The sequence below is a fragment of the Balaenoptera borealis genome (genome assembly GCF_965194805.1).
Source record: "Balaenoptera borealis genome assembly, chromosome: 15".
Taxonomy (NCBI): domain Eukaryota; kingdom Metazoa; phylum Chordata; class Mammalia; order Artiodactyla; family Balaenopteridae; genus Balaenoptera; species Balaenoptera borealis.
The window spans coordinates 41732653-41754981 of record NC_138871.1 but is presented as its reverse complement, the minus strand read 5'-3'; positions in this window follow the sequence as shown (position 1 = coordinate 41754981).

Here is a 22329-nt window from a genome sequence, read left to right as displayed (position 1 = left end):
CCAGGTATTCAGCACCCTGCTTTCCGAGGGAAGGAGCAAGGGAGTAGAAGGAAGTAAAGGGATATCACGGGGGGAAGGGGCAAGATGTACTCCGTTAGCCCTGGTGGGCGCCCGCCTCATTAGCAGCACCCGCCGCCCTGCATGCCCTCTCCCAGCCCTGCTGTATTTGCCGGGCTTCTCACCAGTTCCGTGTTTGGGATTATCTGCTTTTAGATCACTAATGCCACTCCTTGTCTTTAAAGAGGCTGACACCTGTCTCCATACACTCACCTTCTTCCTTCTCTGAGAAATGAGAGGCCTGGTTAGAATGACTGGCTCAGACAACCTGGAAACTGCCCTCTTGGCATGCAGGCTTCCATTTTCTAAAATAACATTGATTTTCAGAAAAGAAAAGCCTGATGCTATTTCCTTTCTTTTATTGGTCCCAAACACCAACGACTCCTGTAATCCACTGAGAAAATCTTCTCTGAGGTAATGTGCCGAATATACTAGATGATACTCCACTGAGCCTCTCTGTCTATGCATCGACTGAAGTAAGATCTCACCAGCTCGGAACCAGAGCTACCTGCCTCCATTCAGAAGAAGCCAACACTCAAAACAAGGGCATTTTCTCAGACGAAATGAGATACATCCTTCTGCTTTGCCTTTGAATGTAGGAAGGCCCAGGGACCAGACCAAAGGCTCACCACACCTTCAGTATTTGAACTCTGAAGATGCATTTTGTATCTGACTGCCTGGTACAATTATTTGAAGCCTCATATTGCTCTTAATCACAGTGGGTTTTGTGCTATTCTCTCATTGTTTCGAAGGTTGGTGTCACCTCCCACATTGAGAGACTAAGCTGTTGAAGGGTAGAGACTGTGTTGTACACTTCTTTTGAACACCTGGAGGCTTCTAGCACAGCCCTGGCCATATCTGACATGCTAAAAACAGACTGACTGACTTCAATGGAAATGCGATTTGCATTTTTAGGCTCCTTCTCCCGAAGCCACTGACACCTATTTGAAAAGTGTTTTCAAAATGTTTACATCTGTCTGAGATCTAGATATCCACACTGTTATGGACTGAATCGTGTCCTCCAAAAATTTGCAAGTTGAAGCCTTAACCGCAATGTGACTGTATTTGGAGATAGGGCATTTAAGGAGGTAAATAAGGTTAGAGAGGTCATATGGGTGGGACTCTAATCCAATAGGACAAGGTGTGGTCTTAAAAAGAGAAAGAGACACCAGAGACCTCTCTCTCTGTGCACATGCTCAGGGGAAATGCCAAGTGAGCATATAGCAAGAAGCTGGCTTACTGCAAGCCAGGAAGAGAGACCTCAGCAGAAACCAACTCTGCTGTTACCTTGATCTTGAACTTCTATTCTCCAGAACTGTGGGAAGATACATTTCTGTTGTTTAAGACACCCAGTCGATGATATCTTGTTATGGCAGCCCAAGCAGACTAAAGCACACACCTACCCATTTTACAAAAGATTCAGAAAGATGAGTGGTCACACAGTGACAAAGCCAGGGTCAAAATACACATCTGCTCTCACATTGTGCTCACTTCACTCTCTCATGTTGCAGTTGAGGAGTGTGGAAAATACTGGGAGAGAATGGAAGGGAATTGAAGTGTACAAATGAAATCTTGATATTAAACCATACTGGGTTTCTTTTGTTATCGTCTCCTTTGCTTGTCGATTGATCTGAGATACAACAGCCTTTGGAAACCTACTGACCTGCAGATAGTGGAAAGGGAAGGGAAGGCTCATGGCTTCTTCTGGAAGTCATATAGCTTAGCAAGTCTCAAAATCAACTGCAAGAGAAAGTTTTCCACGAGCTCCTGTGAGGAAGCACTCTCTAAAGAGATACTTTGTTCTGTTTTCTCCCAGACCATGCATGTGTATATAACTGAGATAGCTGTTCAGAACTTTTCTCTCATAAAAAATAGGAGGACTGCCAGCTATTAGGACAATAGACTGACAATATGGAAAATAAAATTAATCTTTATACCAAGAAAATTTTCAGATGGATTAAAGACCTACATATAAAAATAAACTATAAATATACTGGAAGAAAATTTAAGTCAATATTGGTATAATTTTGAAATAGGAGAGGTCTTTCCACATATCAAGTTGAAGATAGAAATTCCAAAATAAAGTACACATTTTTACCTCTTAAAAATCAATGTCTGTATAATAAAAAAGCAAACTAATTAAAATATGATAAACACAATGTTTTAATAAATATATGGGAACATATTTGAAATGTGTAGCCATAAAGAGTTAATATATTTATCATGTGAACAGTTCTTCCTAGTTAGTAAGAAAAAGAGGAATGTTGCAAGAATATAGTGGGCAGAGAATGTGAATAAGTAATTCATAAAATAGGAACTTTAAATGGCAAGCATATAGTTAAGGAAAGGTTCATCTTCTCTATGAGTCAAATAAATGCACAATTAAAAACTAAAAATATTTTTATATCAGAGCATATGGGTAATAGTTTTCTAATTATAATATCTGGGTTGCAAGGGTATGTTTCCTCACTTTTATAAAGTGCTGCTGAGAGGGTAAATCAAGAAACATTTCTTGGGGGACATTTAGCAACTTATCAAAAGGCTTAAAATCTATTATCCTTTGACTTGACATTTCTACCACAGAAATGTTCATCACAGGTTTGTTTATAAGGGTGGAACTCTTTGGGAAAATCTAAATATTCAATATTAAAGCACTGGGTAAATAATCATACATATGTTTAATGGAATAGCCATTAAATTGATGATGAAGATGTTATGGATTTGTCAACATGCAAAGACGTTTATGATGTATTGATAATTGAACAAAACAACCTATAAATTATAGAGAGATATATATATATATTTTATGTGTGTGTGTATATAAAAATTCTGGAAGAATACACAAGCAAGGTGAACAGTTTAACATGAGTTATCTCTCTGGGTATGAGTTTAGATTATGTTATTTAATTTTTCTTTTTATTCTTCCATATTTTCTAATTTTCTAAAAGTAATCCCTCTTTTCTTGCAAAACAGCCACAATGAAGAGGATGGGACAAAAGAACAGAGGATATAACTGGAGAAACAATTTTTGAAATGGAAGCAATGAGAGAACTTTTTACTCTATTGGCTGCTCTCAGTGTTTCTGAAACTGGTCTGGGCATCAGGACCATTGGGAGGCCTCGTTAGAAGTGCAAATTCCAGAGCCCTACTTAGACTTATTAAATCTGGATCTCTGGGACAAGGCCCAGGTATCTACCAATTTAACAAGCTCCCCAGGTGGTTTTTATGTATTATAAGAGTTGAGAACTATGGCTGCAGAAATCACCTGGATCCTTTAAGTCTCAGAGTTACTGAATAGCGGTCAGTCATATTGAGTGACAATTACACGCTAAGTAGCTTCTAGTAGCTTCCTTATCAGTTCAGTGACTGCTGGATGTTCACTAAGGCAGGGAGGGGTGCAGCTCAGGGCATCCTGTATGCAAGGAGAGAAGCCCTGCTCTAGCTTGCACTGATCCTTCCTCTCCCCAGAGCTTCCCTCTTCCATGATTTGTAGACCATAGAAATTATCCGGGTCTCTAAGTCTCTGCGTGTATCTAATACCTCAGAGCACTTTCAGCTAACAACAAAGTAACCATTATTCTTTGGGAAAGAGCTCCAAGGGCTGGAGAAGAAAGAGGCCACTTAGGAACCTGCCAAGGAGGCAAAGTTGGAGTAGAGTGAAAGGAGAGGCATCCAAAAACCTGAAGGTCTCCCAAGGCTGAGGTTCGGTTGGAGTGGATTGAGGGAAAGAGGAGAAAAGGTTCTTTTTAAAATCAGCCAGTTTTCCAGGGGTATGCGATGCCAAAACTAAGTTTTCCATGAGTTTAAGCAAAGGCTCAGCATCTGTCAGCCCTCCAGACTCTGATGATAAAATGATACCCAAAGAGTGTGGTTGTTCCCAAATGCCACAGTGAGTGCGTCAGTCCATGTCTGGCATTTAATTGCTTTCCTAAATTACCAGCAGGTGGTGCAAGAGTTTCCAAGTCCATGAACTTCCCCTTCACATGGCTCCTGCTCTGGGGAGTCTCTGTCAATAGCCTACCCCTCCTTCTCGTGAGTTTCTCTCATAATCCTTACATGGCTCCTCCGTAGTCGAATAATCACAAGGGAACAAGAAGCATCTTTAAAACACATTTTGTACCTTTTAAAATGTGTTAAATATAAATGTAGAATCAAAGAAACATGCATTAATTATAGAACTGTGTTAAGGAAAAGAGGGGGAAAAAATCCCATCACTAGCAAACCCAGCAGAAACACATAGCTTCCTCCTGTTAGCAAAAGAGGAATGAAGAAATTTAACAGAAACCTTTAGGATTTAATGCCCTTTACCTACCACTAAGAAGACTGTGAATAGGGATTTGGGAAGGGGGTTGGTGTTGGGGAGGGGATTAAATTAGCCCACTGGGAAAATCTAAAGGAAAGAGAGAACGCAAAAATGGCCACTGTCTGAATTGCAGTGGAAGCTTCACTGGTTAATGTAAGTGAGGGAAAATTTCTGATTGGGAATTCCCGGAAGTGTTGTTTTGGACTATTTCAGGCCAAGGAAGAGTGGGGAAAGACTGTTTTCGAAAACACCAGGCAGTTAGGGGGAAATTCAGCAGTGCCTAGGGTCTGTGCTAAGACAGAGCTGGGAGCATAAATGACTAAGGCTTGAGTTTGTTTGTAGTGGGATGGAAGCCAACATTCTCTGAGAGAGAAATTTTGACAAAGTCTCAGGTCAGGGATGCTGGGGCGTTCCCAGATCTCAGGCATCTATAGCAGAGGGCAGAGTTAGACAGAGAATGGTAGTGAAGTTGAGACTTTGTCCACACATCACATACAAGAATTCAGACGTGAAGATAGTTATCACCATCTCGCGATTTCAGCTCATGGATTCAAATGGGGAATCAAATAGACATGAGATTAATGCAGTTGAGAACATTTGTATATCTCCAAGCTTGAAAATGACAGTAGGGTCTCAGACAAACAGAATTCTGAAGGAAAAAGAAGGAAAATGATAGTTTAGCTCATAAGACAGAATGTAGCTCATGCTGAACGAATCTGCTTTTTCTGGAGGTCTTTGCATTTTCAGGGACCTTCTTCACAGACCCTTTCCAGGACAGCTTTATTGTTTCTGAAATTGCTAACGACTCTAGAAAACTCATCTATCAAGACCTTGATCAAGACCTTGATACGGTGGATGGCTTTGGGCAAGCTATTCAAACTATATGAGCCATTATGTTTGAGGCTACAAATGTAGAGTCTCCCACCCATTATGAAAAATTGGATGTTACTCTGAAAACAACGGTTAAAAGGAATAGACCATATACAAATATGGAGAGGGGCATGAAATCAATTCTATTATATTCGATTCATTAGCTGAAATGATATTATGCACATAAACTTGTTTGAAAATGCAACTGAAACATTGTTCACTACTTGAAATTAGTGCTTGTTGTGACAATTCAGGATATGCTGATTGTCACTGAAGATGACTGTGGGAACATAAGGAAGTAAAATGTGCTAGTTGATAGGTAGGTGCAGGTGACGTATGGCAGCTAATGAGACAATAGAATGCGTAATTGGAAAATGTACTACCCTGGTAACTGAATTATATCACCATCCATAATGAAGGGACCAAGATTGTACATCAATAGTTAGTCTTCCAACATGTGTTAATTCCTGCATAAATATAGTGATGGAAGTAGGAGCCCAGCAAAGTGTTGACAAACATATGCTAAGAGAAGTATTAAGCAAAAGCAGAGATAAAAGGCCATTTTCTTGTACCAAATGACTTACTTGTCCCAATGCTCTCTCCATTTAAGAGTGGTCTCTCTAGCTTCATCTCATATTTTTACCTTTTTCCTTAGAGGGAGAGGTATTTCTCCTCCTCAGAAGACTGGATGTTACTTGAGAATATTTCTCCTCCATAGCACATATCAGCATCTAACAAATTACATATTTTGCTTATTTTATTTCCTGTCTCTTCCCACTAGAATGTAAATCACAAGAAGCAAAGATCTTTGCATATTTTCTCATCACTGTGTCTCTAGTGCTGAAAACAGTATCAGATACATAGTACATGCTCAATAAATAATTTTTATACTACCTCTCTGAATCTTTAGACTTCCCTCTTTCTAAAGATAAGCTTAAGTGTTTATATCAAATGAATAATTCTCTCTCAAAGCTGTATTCAAAATCCCTCTTCCTTCTTTTTTCTGCCCCACTAAAGTGATCTGCTCTTGACCGGCCTCCCCACTCTCACCATCAAAGCTGTTTTACTCATTGCACTTCACTCAAAGAGCTTTCTCAAATCTGACTTACAAGGTCAAGGTGCCTTTCTGTAGCCAATAGCCTATGCAACCCCTCTGCCACATGTGGCCCTGTTGATTACTGCCTTCCTCTTGAAATTTCCTTTCTTTCTTGTCTTCTGTGGCTCTGCATTATCTTGTTTCTTTCCTAGTTCTTTAAAGGATCTCTCCCCCCATCTCCATAAGCCAAACTGTGCGTATTTAATGATGGCTTGAATGTGTGGTGCGGAGTGGGGGGCAGTGGTGGTGTTTGCTCCCTTTTTATGTCTCTTATTCTTCCTTCGTCTAAGTGCTGCCTCCTCCGCTGTTGGGCACAATAAAAGGAGATATATGCATATATTCTCCATCGCTTTTGTTATCTATTTGGAGGGAAATGGGAAATGGCTGATAGCTGATGGTTCATATGGGAGTATACTAGTTAATCGATTGTAGCCCCTGTAGGATTTGTGCTGTTTGATTAAGAGTATGAGATACTTGATACCTCACTTTTTTATCTGCTGCCAATTCAAGAACAGGAATCCAAACTCTCAATATTGTTAAAATGATGCACCCAAATTCTCACAGTTATAAGGTAGTAAGACAAAAATTTGTTGGAGTGTATAGAACTATGCTACTATTAAACATTCAGATCAATATATTTTCCGTGTTCTGATATCCTTTTCAACAGTACACCTTCTGAATATGGTGGTTCCTTTATAGCTCTGCCTATAGGAAGAGTATGGGTCATTCAAGCCAATAGAAATATTCTTTTGTGTGTGTGACATCTACAGTTCTCATTGAAAACTAACTCTATTTTCTTCATCAGATCCTGTGAGCTTAGGTAATGAAACCCTCTCCCTGAGAGATGAATGCATTCTTTAAGTGCTGATGATATAAGCATTTAAAGCTTGCAAGGCTGAACACCAGATTTTAGAACAGTGGTGACTTTCCAAAGTAAGGAGAACTTTGTGATGCTTCTTGGTAATGCCAACTTACAAAGCAAACAGACAATAAAGCATCATTGTCTCAAGATATTCACAACTAAGATCAATAATTGTGCAGATTTACCAGGATATGATTAACAACAATTCAAGTAACCTGTATTTTGCATACCATATACTTCTTTGAGAAGAGCAAACTCTATTCTGTTTTGTAGATTAACTTATTGCTCAAAGGATCCCTTTAATGAAATGTTTTCTGTGGTATAAATATTTTTATTGATATATTTGCAAATTATGTTTTTAATTATCAATATTTATTTGTAATAAAAATATGTTCACTGAACCCCTGCCAGGTGACAGTCATCTTTGAAGGCTTTCATTAAGATAGTTACTGAATTTTAGCACACACAGGCATCATGTTGGGAAAAGAATGTTCTGATACCTGTTACATACGTCTTTTTAAACACAGCAATAATAATAAAAATTAAAAAACATAATCCTCAGACTGCTATGAACTTCTTGATAAGTACCTATGTATTATTATAATTCATTAAAATCATGCTAGCTCTTTTGGTGCTGGTCAAAATGGAGTAAACCTACTATAACTATCACTTCCACTGATTGCAGCCAAAAACTCTAGACATTTGGTGTCATAGCCAAGAAATCATCACAAGACCTGTGTCCAGGAGTTTTTACCCTACGTTTTCTCTAGGAGTTTTACAGTTTCAAGTCTTACATTTGCCTTTAATCCAGTTTGAGTCAATTTTTGTGTGTAACATAAGATATGGTTCCAATATCATTCTTTGTATATAGATATCTAGTTTTCTAAACACCATTTATTGAAAAGACTATCGTTTTCCCATTGTGTATTCTTGATGCCCTTGGTGAAAATTAGTTGGTCATGTGTGCTTTGGTTTATTTCTGGACTCTCTATTTTGTTCCATTGGTCTATGTATCTATACAAGTATCATACTGTACTGATTACAATAGCTTTGTAATTTATAACTTGAAATCAGAAAGTGTAATACCTCCAACTCTATTCTTCTTTCTCAAGATTGCTTTGACAGTTTGGGATCTTCTGAGATTGCATACTAATTTTAGAATTGCTTTTACTGCTTCTATGAAAATACCATTACAATTTTGATAGGGATTACATTAGATCTGCATACCAGTTTGCTAGTATTTTATTGAGTATTTTTGCATCCATGTTCATCAGATATCTTGGCCTGTAGTTTTCTTTTCTTGCAGCGTCTTTGTCTGGCTTTGGAATCAGGGAGATACTTGCCTTATAAAATTAGCTTGAAGGTATTCTTTCTACTTCTATTCTTTGGAAGAGTTTAAGAGGATTGGAATTAATTCTTTGAATGTTTGGTAGAATTCACCAATGAAGCCATCTGGTTCTGGACATTTCTTTGTAGAAAAATTTTTTTTATTATTAGTACTTCAATCTCCTTTTTTAAGTTTGGTGTATTGAGATTTTCTATTTTTTCTTGATTCAGTCTTGGCAAGTTGTATGTTTCTAGGAATTTATCCATTTCTTCTAGGTTATTTATCCAATTTGCTCACAAATAATTATTCATAATAGTCCATTATGATCCATTTTATTTCTGAGATGTCTGTTGTAATGTCTCCTTTTTCATTTCAGATTTTATTTATTTGAATCTTCTCTCTTTTATCTTAGTTAACCTAGCTAAGGGTTTGTTGATTGTTTTTTATTAAAAAAAAAACTCTAACTTTTGTTGATTTTTTTTCTATTTTTCCTATTCTCTTTTTGGTTTATTTTAGCTCTGATATTTATTATTTTCTTCCTTATGCCAAATTTGGGTTTAGTTTGTTCTTCTTTTCCTGGTTCCTGAGGTGTAAATTTAGGTTGTTTGTTTGAGATATTTCTCCCTTTTTACTCAGGCTTTCTCAAAAGGAGCATATCTTGTAAGAGTATGAAAATAATTTTCTATCATTCCTTCCTCTTGCAGAGATCATAAAATAAGGAAGAAAGTATGAAATAAGATTGGACAATCCTCTGTTTAGAAGAGCACATTAATGACTCTTAAATATGCAAAACCTGGAAACAGGGATTTGGTGCCTATAGAGATCTTCAGAAACTAGACAATTTATAAGGGTGGGTGTTCAAAATGGGGGCCAGAGAAAAAGCCCCAGCCAGAGAGAACTTAGACATAAATCCTCAATATCAAAGGGTGGGGAGCACCTGAGGTTGATTGTTTAATGACCACAAATACTTCCAAATCCAATATGCGCAGCTCTTTGCAACGTGACATTGGCATGCCTCCCATCCACAGTTAGAATCTATTTCTCTATCCTTTTGAAACTGAGTTGGCCTTCTGACTTGCCTTGTCCAATAAAATGTGGCAGAAATCACTTTGTGCAAGTTTTGGAGATTTGTGTGCATGCATCTTCCATGTTCAACATATTGGAACATTGCCTTGAGAGTGTCACAGAGGAAACCAGTCTTGCCTATTGGAGGATAAGAGGCCTACTGGAGGAGGATAAAGATGCTTCAGACAATAGTGAGGACCAACATATGAGTGAGTCCTTATTAGAATTTTCAACCCAGCCAACCTCCCAGCTATATGCAATTACTTGAGTGGATCTAGGCTAAACCAGAAGGGCAGCCAACCAGCTAACTCACTGAGAAACAATTGTTTCTCAAAACTCATGTGAAAAACAATTAATTGCTGTTTCAAAATACTAAGTTTGGGGGTTCTTTGTTATGCAGAAAAAGACAACTTATAGACCATAGTGAAACAAAAATATTTAAGTTTTGGGGTTGAACAAAAAATGCAAAGGCCCACTTGTGATCTCTGAAACTGTTTCCTAAACACTGAAGGCTTAGAAATTGGATAATTGAATAGAATTTGGATAATTGAATAAAAGAAATAAAGGTGTTCCTGGCAGGTAAAACAACATGAGCACAGGCAAGAGAGACAGGACAAGGAAATAAAAAGACTCTTTCTTTCACAAATTTTTCTTTTCAGAAGAAGTAGCTCTGTGTTGCTTTCTAAATCTTTGAAGATTTTCTTCTATTGGGGATATATTTTTTGTGTTCATCTAGAAGAATAGAATTAGCTTATAAGTTCATAGGGGAAGAGAAACAAAAAGGAAACCAACACTCAGTGAGCATTTACTGTGTACCAAGAACTTGATATTGATTAATCTCATTTAATCATCACAACATTCCTATGCCATAGGTAGTTTTCCCTATTTCACAGAAGAGGAAACTATGGCTCAGGGAGATTAAGTAGCTTTCCCAAGTTCCCTGATCTAGTAAGTGGTATTGTTTTGTTTGTTTCTATTCTAAAACCCATACCATTTCTACAACCACATACCACCTCCCAGACTCTGTTGTATTAATCTTGCTATCAGCAATGCTTAGTTTATTTCCTAGAACAATCTAGGTACTCAAAAGTGTCTCCTTGAGGAAATTTAGAGGAATAAATCTCACGTGACAGGAATTTCATTAATCTTTTACTCATAAGATTATTAACATAACATAATTTATTAACATAAATACTTCTTTGTGGTCAGCCCACTTACTTTATGTGTTCATTAATTCACAGCTGAGACATTCATTAATTCATATAACAAACAGGTACTGAGCACCTCATAAGTCCAGCCTTCTGGGCACTAGGAACCCAATAATGAGAGGACACACACACACACACACACACTCATACTCTCAGAGGTTCTGACTTCTGAATGGTGAGTTTTGGTCACTTCTGTGTCTTCCCCAGTGATATGGTGGGTAAGGTCCTTACATCACCAACTAAGTTGGCTTCTCACTCATGTATTTCTATCTCTGCTTGGCCTCCTGATAAAACAATGAAGGTAAATAATATAATTATTCACAGTTCTTTGATCCTCCACAATGAGTAACAATAGAGTGCCCCTTTCCAAAAAGGGGAGGAGAATTTACTAATGACTCCTTGTTTACCTTTAGTGGTTACAATGGTTAGAAGATGTATTTGTTACCTGTGAAGAACTTATAGTCTGGTTAGACAATCTTAAAAATTAAATTATTCTATAACACATATCAAAGCCTCTGGCACTTTAACTAAACGGAAATGTGCATCTAAGTCAGACCACAGCCTCCTGAAGTTTCTATGGCAAATTTGTCAAAAGTTGGAGAGTGTCATTTATTCCCAGCTGTTTCTAAGGTTCACAACTTCCACCCCCCCATACGTTGTCTGAGATTCTTGGCTGAGAGAGCTGTTTGTTTCTTTATTTAGCAAAAACTAGCACAGCTCTGCTTAGCAGAGGGACAAGCTGGAATTTGCAAGTCTCTGCGATATCACTCAGGCAATTGCCAACTTGTCACAGGTGTACACGACAAGAGCAGTGGGAAGGAGAAAGCCATGGACTAGTGTGGACCTGGAGGCTGGGGCTCCATCCAAAATATTCCACATTTGTTCCTGCATATGTTAGGGAAAATCAGCATTCAGTGATGGGCAGAGGTGAGGGGTGCAGGTCCTACTTGCAATTTACAAGATATTTTGAGTCAGCAATTATAAGCAGAGCTGTTGACAGAATGCTGCCTGATTATTAAGCCATGAAGAAAGGAATGGCAAGAGTAACTTGGAAAATAAAGGATAAAAAACAGTGAGTTTTCTGAGAAGCAGAGAATAAAACTGAGAGATTAGTTTTATTTTTAAAAGCTGCTGAGTTGGTCTCACTTCTTTGCTAAGTCTCTTGATTTTTTTTTCCCCAGAAGACTTGAATACCTGACCTGAACTGAAGGCGAAATGAAGAGGCTCAGCTTAACCGACAGGTGGACCGGTGTCTAAACAGGTATGGCATTTCTGTTTCAGGTCAGCTTTATATGGGACTTAATTGAATAATATCACCTCTCACTTTTTTTTCTTCCCCCTCATTGATCAAGCTGCTTTTGAGAAAAGTGATACTTTGCATATCTGGCTAAGTGCTGTTAACAGCCTCTGCCTGCGGTTTGTTAAAATTAAAAAAAAAAAAAAAGTGTGATCTTGCCGGAGAAGTAATTTGCTTCTCTCCAACCAATGATGGCTTGTACTTTATGCAAATTGGTATCTAGGGACAACAAATCCCATTTAATACATATGCATAGTTCATAAAAAAAAACGACGTGAGAGAAAGAGGAAAAAAGATAAAGCAACGAGTCAGCAAAAGAACAGGTTCCGAGGAAATTTATTGTCCCAAATTGGACATTTGTAACAGATGATGTGAACAAGTGTTAACTTTGTTTTCAGCAGCTCTTCACGTACATTCACTAGACATCACACAGATTATGTTTTAAGGATCTGAACTGTAATAAAAAAAAAAAGTGTCTATGGGCTTTAGAGTGTTGTGTTCCATATGGTTAGGGAAGTACGGAGTTATTGCGACAAGCATCTTGTGAAGCTCATTACGCGCAGTGGTGTTAGATTCGAATTGCCGCGCATAGCTATAGGGTACGTACATGACATCCCACAGTCAGCAGATAGCAACTGGAAATGAAAGATATGAAGGCACAGAGTACAGCTTCAGGGAACATGTTAGACAAAACATCTGCTGGTATCAGAACACTGCATTATCAGATCATTGTGGCCATGAATTTTTTATAAAGACACTTTTTTTCCCCCCAAACCGCAACTTTGAAAGTGACATTTTGTGCAAAAAGTTTTTGATTGAAGTGTGATGTCGGGAGGAAGTCCAGTGAAGTGATTCATTGTGGAGAGAGCCCACACTGGCTGCCCAAGAAAACTTCTCTTTGCAAACGGGGACGATGTTCACTAGCAAAATCCATGCTGTAGTGAATGCACATGGGAATACATAAGCAAGAAAGTTTTCTAAGCAGAAACATGACTGAGGGGCTTTGGCCTTTCTTACCACTCAGTGTGTGGAATGGTCCGTATTCTAGACATCCACTTAACACTCTCTTTTCTCATGTGAACAGTGTCAGTTACCAGCTCCCATTAAGTAAGGAGGTCATATTCCATCCACTCACCTCTTGGGCTCTGCTTGTTAATGGCAGCCATTAACAAGCCATTTCTTGTCCCAAGAAATCTTGCCATTTCTGCTCCCGATGGCTCTTGTAAGATCTTCCCTCATTGCAGGAAACGTGCATGGATGAAAAACTAGTCAAGTTCTGATCTTTGGGAGTAGTGTGTACATTAGTGCCCCACAGTCCTAGGGAGAGTGTGAGATCATGGCCTGGAGAGAAGGAAGGCGTGAGGAGATGGTGCTCACCTTGAGAAGAGTCAAAGGTCCTGATACTTCGGTCCCATTACAGGATGTCACATATTTCATCTTGGGAGATAACAAAGTGCTTGTAAAGCATTATGACTTATGGAAGAACCAGACTATCTACATCCACCTTTCTGTTAATGTAGCTCTGAGAAATGGCATAATTTCACTGATTCAGACCACCCAGGCTGTGGGGTAGAGGGAGAAACATATTTCTCTTGAAAGAGATAATGCAAAAGAGCGAACAGAATTCAAAGACAAGTAGTAGGTCCCTGGAATGGATTCTGAAGAACCCAGAGGAAGTCTTTTCCTCCACTGTGCAAACTATCTTCAATTTAACTTTTTTTTTCAGTAAACCACTGGGTTCCTCTTCTAGCCCATTAGAGTGGTGACACTGGATGAGATCAGTGTGAGGTTGGGAAACTCTCAAAAGTCAGAATATATTCATAGGAGTAGATATGTAGGAATATGTGTAGAATAATTGGCAATAATTCCAGATATAAAAGAGTAACGTAAAAGGTACTCATGAGTGAGTAAACACCAACTACAGAGGCCTGTACTTAGAGTTCCACCTCCGAGCTGTTCTCTTATCATCTTATCATTTTTCCCCCTTTTCTCTTGCTCTTGTTTCTTCTTTCTTTCTTCTTCTTTTTTATCAAAGTTTAGGTGGGAAAGAGGATTCCTCTTTCCTTCATAATTCCTGTTGTGCATTGCCTTATGGAAGAGATACTGGTACACAAAAATATTCTCTGGGAAAAGGCTTTATTTTCTACCTTTCTCTATGAAAGTTTGGATGAACTATCAATAGTACACAGGAGGACCTGAAAAGTCATTCGTTCATTGATTCACCAAATATTTCTTGAGCACCAGTTATCATGAATGACCCTTCTGCTGAAAACAACTAAATTGTTGTACATCTATATTCATCTTGAAAAATATTTACAAGTAACAAGATAGTAAATAATACTCAGAACAAAGGAAGAACAAAGAGAGTTAAGTAACCCTGAATCTGTCTTTGTTTTGAGAAATTTGCTGTTCTAGGTAAATTTGGCTTTCTCTTTCTTGATCTTTGAGGGTATGGGGGAGACAAAGTCTAGGAGTCACCCTAAGTGGGAAATCTATTGTATGAGACATCCCTGCATAGAACTAATCCCTCTGAGGGCCACATATTTAGTGTAATATAAAACACAAGTAAACACATCCCAATCAGCAGTGCATTGCCAGCCCAAAATCCTTGTGAAAGGAAGGCAAATAAAACTGCATCTCTGGAAACTCTGCCTGGGATGGAGGAGGGATAGCTTTTATTAAAATTCATAACCGCAAACCAATTATGATATGATTATAGCAGTTAAAATTCATACTATATTGGTGTCCAACACATGCAGACACACACACCATGCACGCACACAGGCACAAAGAATTTGGTAAAAATTCCAGGCCAGTGGCAGAAACAGGACCAGTTTTTTCTAGCAGAACACATCTTTCATATAGGCCTCCAGGCATCCTTACAAATAAATTTTTAAGAAATATGTACAAAATGCACAAGAAAATAAGATACCATAAGTGAGAATCATTAAACCTTTTGGACAACATAATTAGATAAAGCCTTCAGAAAGTAAATAAATCAGGTATTGAATATAAAATAAATTTTTGTAATAAATTCTAGGAAAGCAAATAGGAGACTGAAATTATCAAAAAGGTAAAGATTATAAAAATATGAAAAGCACATTTGAACAAGAAACTAATTGAACTTCTAGAAAAACATATAGTTCAATGGATAGATTTTAAATTATATTAGATATAAAGAAAGAAAAATTTTGTGACCTGGAAGATATAGCTGAATAGAAGAAAAGAGTTACAAAATACTTTAAAAGTTAAATCAACATGAGGGAGCACAAAGTTCTAATGTATGCCTAATTAAGTTTCGGAAAGGAAGAAGAGAGAAGGGGGCTGGGGCAGTACTCAAAACCATAGTGCTTAAGAATTTTCCAGAACTTATTTTTTAAAAATACTGATTCTTGTATTCATGGCCTAAATGAATCCTAACCAGGAAAATAAGTACCTAGACACATGAAACTGCAGAACACAAAAAACATAAATATATTAAAATAACAAGAGAAAAATGAGAACCTTCAGTGGTTTGATGAACTGACAGCTAACTCCTCAAAAGCAACAGTGAAAGCCAGAACAAGGTGTGATAGTATCTTCAATGTACTCAGAGAAGATAACTGTCAACCATGATTGTATGTTAATCAAAGTAATTTTCGTTTTTTTTTCCAGCTTTGAGATATAATTGACATATAATGTTGTGTAAGTTTAAGGTGTATAATGTGATGATTTGATATATGTATATATTGTGAAATAATTACCACAATTAAGTTAGTTAACATATCTATCACCTCACATAGTTACAATTTTTGTGAATCTGTTGAGAACTTTTAAGATGTACTCTCTTAGCAACTTTCATATATACAGCACAGTATTGTTAACTATAGTCACTATGCTGTACATTACATCCCAGAACTTATTTATATTACTAGAAGTTTGTACCTCATGACCACCTTCACCCATTCCTCCACCATGTCCCTCTGGTGCCTGGTAACCACCAATCTAGTTTGTTTTTATAAGTTGAGTTTTTTAGTTTCCACATATAAGTGAGATCATATAGTATTTGTCTTTCTCTGTCTGACTTATTTCACTTAGCATAATACCCTCAAGATCCATCCATGTTGTCACAAATGGGAGAACTGCCTCCTTTTATGGCTGAATAATATTCCCCTGTACATATATACCACATTTTCTTTATCCATTCATCCACTGATGGACACATAGGTTGTTTCCTTGTCTTGGCTATTGTAAATAATGTTGTAATGAACACAGAGGAACAGCTGTCTCTTCAAGATAGTGTTTTTATTTCCTTCAAATACATTATTCCAGAAATGAAATTGCTGGATCATATAGTAGTTCTATTTTGAATTTTTTGAGGAATCTCCATAATATTTTCCATAGTGGCTGCACCAATTTACATTCCCACTAACAATGCACAAGTGTTCCAATTTATTCTCATCCTTGTCAGCATTTATCTCTTGTCTTTTGATAACAGTCATTCTAACAGGTGTGAGATGACAGTTCATTGTGGTTTTGATTTACATCCCTAATGATTAGTTATGATGAGCACCTTTTCGTGGACCTGTTGGCCATCCATATGTTTTCTTTAGAAAAATATCTATTCAAGTTCTCTGCCCATTTTTTAATCAGATTACAGTTGACTCTTTAACCATGTGGGAGTTAGGGGTGCCAACCCTCACCTCCCACCACATAGTTGAAAACTCCCTTATAGCTTTACAGTTGGCCCTCCATATCCGTGGTTCCACATCGGTGGATTCAACCAGTGCTATTATTGTAGCACTGTATTATGTATGGATTGAAAAAAACCCCTGTATAGTGAACCTGTGTAAGTTCAAGGGTCAATTGTATTTGGCTTTTTTTGCTACTGCATTGTATGAGTTCCTTATATATTTTGTATACTAACTTCTTATTAGATATGTGGTTTGCAAATATTTTTTTCATTCCATAGATTGTCTTTTCATTTTGATGGTCATTTCTTTTCTGTACAGAAACTTTTTAATTTGATGTAGTCCCACTTGTTTATTTTTGCTTCTTTTTCTTGTGCTTTGGGTGTCATATTAAAAAAATCACTGCCAAATCCAATGTCAAGATGTTTCCCTAGGCTTTCTTTTAGGAGTTTTATGGTTTCATGTCTTTACATTAAGTCTTTAATTCGTTTTGAGTTAATTTTTGTGAGTGGTGTAGGACAGAGATCCATTTTCATTCTTTTACATGTAAATATCCAGTTTTCCTGGCACCATTTATTGAAGAGGCTATCTTTTGCCAATTGAGTATTCTTGGCTCTCTTGTCAAATATTAATTGACCATATATGCATAGATTTATTTTGATTACTATAATAATATAGTTGTAATATAGTTTGAAATCAAGACGTATGATGCCTCCAGTTTTGTTCTTCTTTCTTAGGATTGTTTTGGCTATTCGGGGTCCTTTGTGGTTCCATACAAATTTTAGGATCATTTTTTTCTATTTCTGTTAAAAAATGCCATTGGAATCTTGATAGTGGTTGTATTGAATCTATAGATAGCATTGGGTAGTCTAGACATTTTAATAGTATTAATTCCTCCAATTCATGAACACGGGATATCTTTCCATTCATTTGTGTCTTCAGTTTCTTTCATCAATGTTTATAGTTTTCAGTGTATAGGTCTTTTACCCCCTTGGTCAAATTTATTTCTATGTATATTATTTTCCTTTTGATGCTATTGTATATGGGATTGTTTTCTGACAGTTTATTATTAGTGTATAGGAATGCAACTGATTTTTGTATGTTGACTTTTTATCCTGACACTTTACTGAATTTCTTTATTTCTACAGAAAAATCCTGCCAGCCTGACATAGGTCTTGCACATATCTTTTAAAGCTTATTCCTATATATTTACCACATATGTTGTTATTATAAGTGGGGGCTTAATTTTATGTTTTCTAATGGATTGCCTTTTTTACATCTGAAATGTGTACATTCTGAATATTAATATCCTGCCATTCTATCTACTAAATTCTCTTTATCTAGAGTATATTTTCACTTGATTGCTTTTAATTGTGGGATGTGCAATCATATTATCTGCAAACTTAAATAGTTTACCTCCTCCTCTCTAGTTTTATACAGTTAATTCATTTTTCTTATTTGATTGCATTGCCTAGTTTTTCAAGTTTATTGTTAGATAATTTTGATAAAAATGAGAATTTTTATGTTTGTATCTTGATAGAGACACTCCTGGTACCTACCCACTAGGAGTCATAATTACATTTGGGCAGACATAGATAAATTTTTATCATTTTAAGGTAGTATCAACAAATTTCTATTTTAGTAAACTTTTTCCTAGAAATGTTGAATTTTATCAAAATAACCTTTAGACTCTTTAGAGGTGATCATATGAGTTTTCTCATTATTTATTAATTTGATAAATTATAGAAATAGATTTCTTGGTATGAATCACTCTGTTTTCCTAGCATAAGATCCACTTAGTTATGAAGTATTCTTTTTGAATTTTATTCTGCAGTCTTTACTGTGAAATTTTATTTAGGATCTTTGCATTGATATTCATGACATATTGGTCTGTAGTTTCCTTTTTACATGAAATCATTTTCAGCTTTTGGTATTAATGTTATACTCAATATATAAGAAGAATGTGGAAATATTGGAGTTATCCACTCCTGAAAGCTTTTACTTGTGGACATGTCTAGATCTGGTGCTTTATGGAGAACAATAACAAGAGAACTATGGGACATGGGCAAATGTGGAAAGAAGACAGACGTTTCATTTTTCGTTTTTATTTGTTAACAGCTTTGTTGAGATAAAAATGTACATAACATTCACTCACTTACTGTGTACAATTCAATTCAACATCTACAGAGTTGTGCAACCAACACCATAATCTAATTTTAGAACATTTTCATTATCCCCTCTGCCTCAAAAAACTCAAATCAATTAGTAGTCACTACCCCATTCCACATTTTGGCCCCCCCACCCACCAGTCCTGGGCAACCACTTATCTACTTTCTGTCTCTTTAGATTTGCCTGTTCTGGACATTTTTTAAAAATGTTTCATACAACATGTAGTGTTTCTTTCACGGCATAATGTTTTCGAGGTTCATCCATGCTGTAGCGTACATCAGTACTTCATTTCTTAGTATCGCCAAATTATATCATATTGTATAGATATACCACATTTTACTTACCCATTCAGCAGTTAATGGGCATTTGAGTTGTTTCCACTTTTGACTATCATGAATAATGTTACTATGAATATTTGTGTACAAACTTTTTGTGGATGTATGTTTTCAATTTTTCTTGGGTATATACTTAGGCAGATGTAGAGAATTTGTAAGCCTTGGTGAAGGTCCAATTGGAATTTTAAAATCTGAGATACTCTGGGGAAGGGCTAAAGAATTGGGAGCTATTTAATATCAAAAACATTTTGACAATACATCAGGAAGACATCAGATGGATTACCTGGGCTATATTGTAACTCTATGTTTAACATTCTGAGGAACTCCTGAACTGTTTTCCAAAGCAGCTGCACCATTTCATATTCCCTTCAGCAGTGTATGAGGGCTCCAAATTCCCCATATCCTCATCAATACTTGTTATTGTTCATCATTTTGATTGCATCCATTCTGATGGATATGAAGTGGCATCTCATTGTGGGTTTCATTTGCCATTTCCCTAATAACTAATGATGTTGAGCATCTCTTCATGTGTTTATTAGCCATTCATGTATCTTCTCTGGAGAAATGTCAATTCAGATCCTTTGCCCATGTTTAAATTCGGTTATTTGTTCTTAATTATTGACTTGTAAATGTCCTTTATACATTCTGTATACAAGTCCCAGATCAGATACATAAGTTACAAATATTTTCTCTCAGTATGTACATTATCTTTTCACTTCTTGATGTTGTCCTTTGAAGCAAAAAGTTTTTAATTTCGAGAAAGTTCCACTTGCCAATCTTCTGTTTTATCACTTATGCATTTGGTATATCTAAGAAATAATTTTTTAACTCAACATCATAATGGTTTGTGCCTATATTTTCTTCTAAGAGTTTTATAGTTTTAACTCATATCTATTTCTATGATCCACTTTGAGTTAACTTTTATGTAATGATGTGATGTAGTGGTCCAAATTTATTCTTTTGCATGTGGATATCCATTTGTCCCAAAAATAAACTTTCTTATTTTGTTTTTACTTAAACTATGTAAATATATTCAGAAAAATACTTGGATAAGTGAAAAGAGGAAAATCTTCCACAAAACAAAACACAGAGAATGTTATTATCATAGGAGGATAGATATGACATGGTTTTCCAGAAGTAGATGCCATTTTATTTTTTTTTCAAATTCCCCAAACTATCCATTAGAAGAAAAATTACCTGGTAATGTAATTTTTGAAAATAGCTCACAATATGTCTGTATAATAGAATATTCTATAATCATTAAGAAAAGGGAGATGTTTTTATATGCACAAATATGGAAATTCTCCAAAATGCATTGTGATAAAAGTTGCAGAAAAGTGTTTATATCATGCAAATGTTAGTGTGAAAATATATACAACACATGCATGCAAATGTATAGAACATTTCTGTAAGGATTTATCTAGAATAATAGTTATGAAATTGGCAAAATGCATGCCCTGGATAGAATAGTAGGTGTCTGGGGAGTCAAGAGAGATGAAAGCTTACTTTTTGCTCAATGCCATTTTGCACTTTGTGAATTTGGAACAATGCGTATGGCTTACATACTTAAAACTTAATAAAAGTTAATAAAATTGGCTTATTAGCTTTATTTAATTTTAATAGAGAACATCTTTCCCAAAGTTTTCTCTGAAATATTGATTGTAGAACTTTAAAATATTTCCTATTAAATGATATAACTACACAAATAATTCAGAAAAAGTTATCGATGCAAATTCCCTGAACATCCTAACACTGCAGCCAGAACACCCTCAGTACTGAAAAAAATTAAAAAAATACCCAAAGAGAATACGTACCCTTCTTAAAGGGAACTTGATGCATTAGCAAACACTTGTTCACAAATCTCAGAACATTCAAACAAAACCTCACCTTGAATTTTGAGAGAGGTACAGTTTTACATGGTGTGTAGTAAACTCATAGAGACCAAGGAGTCAAAAATCATACTCTTCAAGAAGACAATAGATAAAGTTATGGACTTCAGTGAAGGGAAGATATGGATGTTTTGGAAAGCATTTTCTAACATTCTTTTGAAGCTAATGCCAGAGAGGGAAAACATTTATTCCCAATACTACGCTTCTCACCTAATACTATGCCTTTTAGCCAGCTGTTCTAAAGGACCCATGGATCTGATCTGACATGACAGCCTCTGATGTTCTCAAACCAGTTTACAGATGGTGTCTAAATATTCTCTCAAACATGGTCATCTCCCATGATGCCTCTGTTACTACAAAAGAAAAGAATGTGTAAATATACAGATATATATGTATATGTTTATTACAATATTTTGATTATCCCAGGAGTTTTAGTCTTTCTGACTTATTGTACACTTGAGAACCACTATTTTCTAGTCTGAATTTTATTTTAATGTTTATTTAAAAAGTAAAGATAAAAGCTTGATGTGAATGAAGTATGCTTGGCTGTATTCTTATGTCTTGTTATCAGTTTGCTCCAAAGTCCAGAAATGCTTATATGTAGCAGTGGATACTTAACAACAAATGGCTAATTCCTTTCAATCAGAAGGCTGAGCTCCTCAAGTGCAGGGTGTAGGAACTTAGGCAGTTAGTTTTAAAGACTCAAAGAAATTTACAAATGCAGTTACCTGTTGGTAAGTTCCATGATTGCGAACAAAGAGAGGACTCCTTTACATGTTATTCACCCCACTGATGAGTCTGTCCATCTAAAAGCTGTGATTGACGATGTCACCAAAACAAAGGAGTCTAATAAGCCAACTTGAAGAGACATTGAAAGGTTGAAATTATGTATGGCAGAAGACAATTATGCAAGCTAAATGATTCTTTAATTAATAATGAGATCCATCACAGGCAAAAGAGAAAGACTTACAGGATGGAAAGCCTTGTGATTTACTCTGTGTGTGTCCATATGCAGTGTACATATTTTGAGATATAAATGATATATGCACAGTGCGAGTGCCATGACATGTGAATCTGTGAGCTCATGACTGAGCTCATGACTCATTCATCCACTGGGTGGGTGAATATCTAGAATGTAAGATTTTTTCTTAAGAGATAGAATGCATTGCCTGGTGCCTGAA